Genomic DNA, 8,385 nt, shown 5'->3' on the forward strand with positions numbered 1-8,385 from the left:
ATTATTTTTGAAAAAAACAGATAGGGCCTCGTCTTCTCAACTGAATTACCCAAAAATTCCCAACTAAATTACCTCAAAAAAAAGAAAAAAAAAGTTTAAGAGTGATTGTTAACAAAGGTGAAAGGAATGATCAGCTATTTGGTTAACCTTTCCCTTTTCTTGACATCTACAATAAAGACCTCACAAAGAATTTGTACAGACAGAAATGAGAGACCTCATCTTATCATAAACTATGTTAAAGTAAGAGCCACTACCCAGATGCAGTCGAAGATATAGCCACCAGTTCAGTCATGACTTTGGCCATCTCCTAAATTGAATCTTGATGGAGTCTTGTCCGACAGTTCATAATCTAAACTTGATTCAATGACACCTTAAAGATTACTGAGTTGTTTCTCTGAACACGGAATGTCGAAATTCTGGCTTTTGAATACATTCTCATCGCATTTCTTGTTGCTCTTCAACCATCTTATGAGGTACCTACCATGCTCATCGATTTGTAACTGCAGATTCCTTTGTGACATGTTTCATATATACAACCAATTGGAAACATGTGTGTATGTCTGTACGTGTGTGTGCGTGTGTTGATATTAATAATGGTGAAAAGTGCAAATTGTATACCTCTAATTGCTCGTGCAGGTGCCTCTGCACATCCATTTACAAGCCTACTGCCTCTGTAATTTTCGTGTCACTGTTATATGGCAACTACATTAAAAAGTGATAATTAAGCTTAATGAATTGAATAGAACCAATGTGATGTTTCTTTTTCTTTTCCTTTTTGTTTGCCAACACATGCCATTTTTTTGGGACAGAGGAAAGCCATGGAAAATCATATCCAGCAAGTCGAAAGAAAGCTACATTTTCAGGTGTCATTGGTCGTTTTTCTCTCGAGCCTCCTTGCACCCAAGCAAAAATAATTTTATTTAACTACTATGGCACGTTTGGTTCACATGGTTAAGTGTGAGAATATTTTTATACCAAATAATTTCACAAAAAAAAAGTTTCTCGTGTGGTTAAGTGTGAGAATATTTTCATACCAATTGATATTAGTACATCTTTTCACACCAATTGGCAACTAATTGATGTAAACTTTTTCGACACAACCACATGAGAATTTTTTCATATGAAACTGTTTTCCAGAAAACAATTTCATGCGAACCAAACATGCTAGAGATTTTTTTTTCAGAAGAAAATTAATAATCATAAAGAGATTAGTATACAATAAACAGAAGATATGCTTAAATCGTTGAACAGATGAACAAACAATTCAAGGAGGCTACAAATGTAAAGTTTGTAGTGTGTTTTTTCTCAAAAGGGCGAAAAGGAAGACGCTCCACAAAGAGGAAAAAGTTCATAAAAAGCTTCATACTGTTAAGGTAAGGTACACTTCAAAAACAAAATCTTATTCCGACTAGAAAACCTCCAATTGATTTATATGGAAAATGGACAGGATTCCAAGTCCTACATGTTGATTAAAATAAATTTGGGGTATTTTGTAATTTTTTATTTAAAATATATTTTAAATTTTTTTTATAGTTATGTTTATAAAATGAACCTACATCTCAAAATCTAGAGAATTATCTTATGTAATTAAAAAATAAAAATAAAATACTAAAATTAATTTTTGGCCATTAGATATAGCCTTGTGAAATTTCATCCATTAGAATGGTGCTTGTGCACCCTTTCACCCGTTGTAGTTGGGATGCTTTTTCATTTGAAATATATGCTAGTATGCTAACTAGTGCGTGAACAATTAGTGGAGAGAGAAATTAGATCTCAGTGACAATGGGCCTACATCAAGGGTTAGCTCTGAGCCCATTTCTCTGGTTATGGATGAGTTAACTATGCACTTACAAGATGATGGGTATCATTGTGTATCTTGTTCGCAAATAATATAGTTTTGATTGATGAGAATAGAGACATCATCAATGCAAAGTTAGAATATTGGAGGGATTCTGTAGAACATAAAAGGTTTTAAAATTAATCGTATAAATACAGAATATGTAGAATGCAAGTTTAACAATGATAGGACTAGAAGCAGACAAGTAGTTAAGATTGATGGTTTAGATATACTTAAAAAAGATTGTTTCCAATATCGATGGGCAATAATTTAGTAGAATAGAGATATTGAGGAAGATGTTACACATAGAATTAGAGCTAGATGGGTGAAGTGAAGATGTGCATCTGGAGTTTTATGTGATTGTTGCTTACCATTGAGATTGAATGAGAAGTTCAAAATGAAGGATGTAAGATCAACCATGCTTTATAGGACAAAATGTTGGGTGGTCAAGAAATAATATATCTATAGGATGAGTGCAGCTGAGATGGAGATGTTGAGATAAATAAGTGGTAATGCAATAAATGCTTGAATTCGAAATGAATACATACAAGAGAACTTAGCTGTGACTTCAATAGGCAATAAGATAAGAGAAATAGATTTAGGTGGGGTTGGCCATGTGCGGTGTAGACCATTACAATGCTAGTTAGGAGGTATAATTTGGTTTAAATGGAAGGCTCTAAAAGGCAAAAAGGAATACCTAAAATGACATAGATATAAGTAGTGAGAAAATATATGATGACTTTCGGTCTTACGGACAGTATAGTCCATGATAGAGAAGAATGAGTGAGCATGATTTATGTAGCCGACCACAAATAATTGAGATAAGGTTTAGATAATGATGATGACGACTTTATTAAAGTCTTGTTCTATTTTTGGAACAAGAAATAAGATGGGACGTTTTTATAATATAACCTCATTAAGTCCTTTAAAGTTTCCATGCCAAAAATAATGTGAATAACGTGTTTGTTTTGGATTTCAAGTCTGGACTATTAGTTCTTAATAAAAATAATATATTCTAGATTTAGAAACCAAAATAAGCCATAAGAATTTAAGTCATTTACTCAAACTTAGTGTTTTAGGGGATGGGTTGTGTTTGGTAGATAATCAACGTAAAATTTTGTCAAAACCTTTTATGAATCCAAAAAGCTGACCCCAAGTAATTCGGAAAAACCTTTGATGATAATGATTCAAGTCCAGTGTTTTTAAAACCTGGATGATTAAGATATTATCTTCGAACCCAAATTATGTTTCATTGGTATTGCAAGGTTAAGGAAACTTTATCTTATTCCTAGATTAGAGTAGCCATGTTCTTACAAAGGAGGAAATTAACCAAACCATGTCAAATTTATGGAATAATTACTCTATTTTATTAAAAGTAAGAGCTCTAACACTTCCTCAACCCGTACAAAAATAATAAGGAAGAAATATAAAACATAATAAGAAGAGTCTGCATATGAATTCGGATATGTAAATATAAAATTACAAAAATAATAAGGAAGAAATATCGGACTAAGAGCTTGTTGCATGCCAATTTTCCTAAATTGGATGGTTTGATATTAGAAACATTGGACTATCCAAAATTCTCATACCCACTATGTGGGTGAGTGATAGAATGGTCCATTGTTTCTAATATCTGACTGCAAAAAAAAGACCAAAAAAATAAAATAAAAAATGACATATGCATAAATTTGGAGAAATATGATGTAATGAAAAATGGTTTGATAGGGCTGGAGCCCTACCAAGTAAAGCGTCACCTCATGACTAATAAAAAATTACAATTCTAGTGTTGAAAAACCTTTAAATCGATCATCTCAACTTAAACATTATGGTTGCGCAAAACAATTAGGATTTCAAATTCTAAAAATAGTGTATATTACAACAAATCATCTAGACCATCCATTTCGACTTAAAAATAAATGTTCACAAATCCACAAGATTTAAACCATTTTGTAAGTTTCAAATTTTATTATCGGAGTTGGAAATTAATTTTAGAGCCATCATGAAGATTTTCAATGTCGAAAATGCCTCTCGGATGAGGATTTGGGTTGAAGCTTTATTTTGTTATCATAAAGCTTAGAATCTTCATCCTTCAGTATTTGACCATGATGGAATACAGCATTGTTTTTTAAGAGAAATTGACGTATTACATGAGGAAAATATTTTGCCCTTACTTCATTATAGGGCTGAATATAAGACAAGTGCGTGGTACGAAATATCAATAATGGTTTCCAGGATCATGCTGAGAATTTTTAGAGGAAAATGGTTTGAACCCTATCAAAATAAGAAAAAGCCTCACCTGGTAACTCATTGAATATTGCAATTGAAGTATTGTTGTACTTCGATTATTTCGGCTTGAATATTATGGTTGTGAAAAAATTAGGATTTCAAGATCTAAAAATAATGCATATTGTAAAAATTATATTGATTGTCTATTTTGCTCGAAAAATAAGTGCTCAAAGATCCACAACAGCTGTACTATTTTTTTAGTTTCAAATTTTGTTGTCGGTGTTGAAAATTGATTATAAAGCCCATGGAGATTTATGTAACCAAAAGTTATTTCGGAAGGTGAGGCTTTCTTTTGTTTTCATAAAAACTAAGCCTTATAGAAACCTCATCCAATTTTAAAAGCTGCCAATTTTAAAAGCTGCATGTCTATGCCCTTATCATTAGTTGATCACAAATTCAGCCAAAGTAATTTAATGGTAGAAAGGATTTTTTTGGCGTCCCTAGTTTTCATTCGTAAATAAGAGCATGTTAATCATGTGAGGCAAACACGCATTCAAAATATTGTCAAAGCCTTTTTCCAACTAATTGGGATTGGCTATGGTACAATAGCTAACATTTTTGTTTATTACGCAATATTATTATCTATTATGCAATAGTGTTCTGACGAGTGAAAAGATTTTTTGCATAATGCGATCCCTTTTTCCTCATGTTTTTTTCTTTTGATATGTTAAAGGTAGGATATTATGTTGGGGGATCTGTCCCCTTAACTTGCAGGTGCCCCAACCCCCTATCCTTGCAGGCTGGGATCCTTTTTTTGTTTTTTGCATAATCTCATTCTTTTCAAGAGAATTTCGTACATGCTTTTCGATGTGATATTCATTACTGATTTAACAGACAATAAACAACATATCCATAGAATGAGATATTATATTTAATAACAACGTATCATCAAGCAAGCTGGAAATATAACTCTTGTTAGATGGCTTCAAGCCTACAACTCAAATATATGAAAACTCATTGTCACAACATTGAAAGTTTTATGGTGACAGAAGAGATCACTATTTAGGGTATGAAGAGCATGTTATTCGGTGCAGGAAGAGAGGCACTGGGGCTCCCCCCGTAGCGTATTTTTCTACTACTTTTCTTACAATCTGTAAAAGAAAACAAAAAAAAATAGTGAGTGGTTTATATCAAATCAAGTGTACGAATAAGCTGAGAACATAACAAATTAATAGCGGTGGAAATGGACCCGAACCTGAGCCGCGTCTGGGTCTGGATATGGGTTCAAAAAATTGGACCAACGGGTTAGGTCCTGGTCCATGTGGACCCGAACTGGACTTGGACCTGGACCCAACTTGAATAATGTTTATTATTTAAATAATATTTAATACATAATATTTAACATAATATTTAATTATATATATTTTATTAGTATTTAGTCAGGTCCAAGCGCGTTTGGGTCTGGGTCCAAGTCCCACAATTATTTTGGGGTATCCGGACCTGACCTATTGCTACCCCTGCAAATTATGAAAATGGTTTTTTAGAGAGAGCGATATTTGACTTTGTAGTATAAAGTTGGGGTCCAGATAATTTGACCGTGGTTATGCAGTGCTCCTCCAAACTTTGAGCCTATGATCCTGAGGGAGCTTATTGTACAATTAGTCTTTTGTGCGAAAGACCTATTTAATAGGGTTATTTTTTATGGGATTGTATAGAATGAGACTATTTACCTTTGATACAAGGTGGTCACAATTCTTTACAATTATTTGATGTGAAGTTTCATAGCTTGGATGTATCTCAAAGATCGAGAAAATTTCTTTTGAAATTTGAGCTTGGTAAAAGAAATAATTGCAGCCACCCAATTTCACGTCCAATGGCCAGATTATTGTGACCACTTTGTATCAAATGTAAATGGTCTCATTCTATATTTTTCCATTTTTTTATGGAATGTTGGACTCTATTTAAAACTTATGATAATTTTCAAAAAAAGCAAATTAGATCTAACCACATAAAACACTTAAGACCATGTTCAATCTTAGGACGACACTAACATTGTGCACGTACAAAAGGCATTTGAAATGGAGAATACCTATAAAAATGCATCCCCTATTATTGTTAATTTTCTTTTGAGGAAAAAATGCATCCCCTATTACTTCTAAGCATTTGGTGGCATTGGGTATCACTATTATAGTTTTCTCAAAAAGCAGCAAATAAAGCCATTAATCATTTAATTTTCTAAAAAAAAGAGAGCAAATAAAACGTAATCGTCTTCGTTTCTATTTATATCATTATGACCCACTTTCTCTCCATCACCATCCAACTATTGATTAGAAGCTGATATAACTCTCAGGGTCATAGATTTTCCATCTATAATAATTTTCTAGAAAAAAAAAAGGGAAAAAAAAGTTTTTAGCTAAGATTACCATATACTTTCCCCTAAATGAGCATCGAAAACTCAATACTAAAGATTTGGTTGGTACTCAAGAAACACATCGTGTACCTGCTAATACATCACCTGATAAGTATGAATTGGCCGGTTATAGGCTATCAAACCTGCTAATACATCACCTGATAAGTATGAATTGGCCTGTTATAGGCTATCAAACAACGATTCATAGGTCTTTGAGAACTCTAATTATTATATCAAACTTTCTTAAAGAAAATTGCAATACAGGTCATTAGAGTACACATGAACATGGGTCCCAATCAATTGGTTAGGGGGTTATAGCCGGAGAGTGGATTGTAAGAATGAATGAATGGCCGTATTTTATGAAACTCTCTCAATCGATTACCGTTCAACCCATTGATGGGTCGGTGATAACTTCATGATCATGATGTTATTATGAACACTTAGATAGTATGCACTCTTCCATAAGTGAGCCTACGGTTTGGATTTACCCTTAAAAAAAAGCATAGGAATTGGCTTTGGGCTTAAGTAGTTAGCAACTTATGTTTGACAACGCTATATCTCAAGTTCAATTCCTACCACTAAACCACCCAATAAAAGAAAAACGAACATTCAAAAGTTAGAAACTCACTTTTATTGGGAGTAATAGTCTCCCTCTCAATGGAAAAATATGAGAGGCCTTTGATGAGTTCGGAGAGGGAACATCTATTGTGCTAAGAGGGAGAGCCTCTTGAGAGGGAGATGAGCCTGGAGATGGGGATGTGCCCAAAGAAATGGAGGCCAAGGCACAGAGCACAAGGGAGAATATCACTATAAACTTCATGGTAGCTAGGCACATGCTTTCTTTGTTTAGAGGGTGAAAGGCTTTGGGTAGCTTTGTAGTTGATCATTTGAGTTATTTATATAGTGAAAATTATGGTTAAATTTTAGACATATAAATCACTCAAATATCATTAATCCACTGTTCAGGGGCAAGCATGGGAACATAAGGTACCCAAAATAGTTAACAATTAATTAGCCATTTAATATATCTCTATCAATATTGAATTTTTTCTTTATTTATTTTCTTTCTAAAATGGTTCTCTTTCTCTAACTTTCTCCTGATGATGATGTGAAAGTTATTTAGAGAAAGAGAACCATTTTAGAAGGAAAATAAATAAATAAAAGTTCAATATGGATAGAGATATATTAAATTGCCAATTAATTGTTAACTATTTTGGGTACCTTGTTTTCCCATGCCTACCCCTAAACAGTGGATTATTTGAGTGATTCATGCTTATCCACCCCAAACAAAAATGATTCTTCACTGCATGCCTAGACTTCAACCCACAAAAAAAACTTAAAAATCTTCAAAGATGAAGAAGAGTGAGGAGTTTGCAATTTTGAGATTAATTCACATTGGTGGTGGGGGGAGGAGTCACATGGAAAAAAAATAATGCTGTTGTTGCATGACTAGCATGTATAGTATTAAAATGCATATGTTTGATAATTTCTTACTTTTGAAATCTACTAAGAACTTTGAGTTTTTTAAAAAATCACTTAGTTTGATGGAACCATACAAATGCTAATTTTATATTTTAACTAGAACTTATTATATAAGAGCTTCTCTCTCAAATTTCAAACTCGTTTGAAACCTCTCTTATTTTTCTTGATTTGAAATATTTGATTTTAGTTTTAAGATCAACTAACTAAAAGCATGATTAAATCGAGAGTCTTGATTTAACCAAACAATTCACCAACATATTTCCAAAAATCTATTAAAAGACCATATTCCAAACTAAAATGTCAACAATATATTCCAATGATAAAACATACTGTCAAAAAGATAAAAAAAAAGAGTAGAGCTAGAGCAAGAGTTAGATAATGAAAAACATTTTTTCCTTCTCTAAATCAAGAGAACCACTGCAGAGATGAA

Source organism: Amborella trichopoda, chromosome 1, assembly GCF_054954075.1.
Source record: "Amborella trichopoda isolate Santa Cruz 75 chromosome 1, AtrichopodaSantaCruz75HAP2 v2.0, whole genome shotgun sequence".
NCBI classification, from domain to species: Eukaryota; Viridiplantae; Streptophyta; class Magnoliopsida; order Amborellales; family Amborellaceae; genus Amborella; species Amborella trichopoda.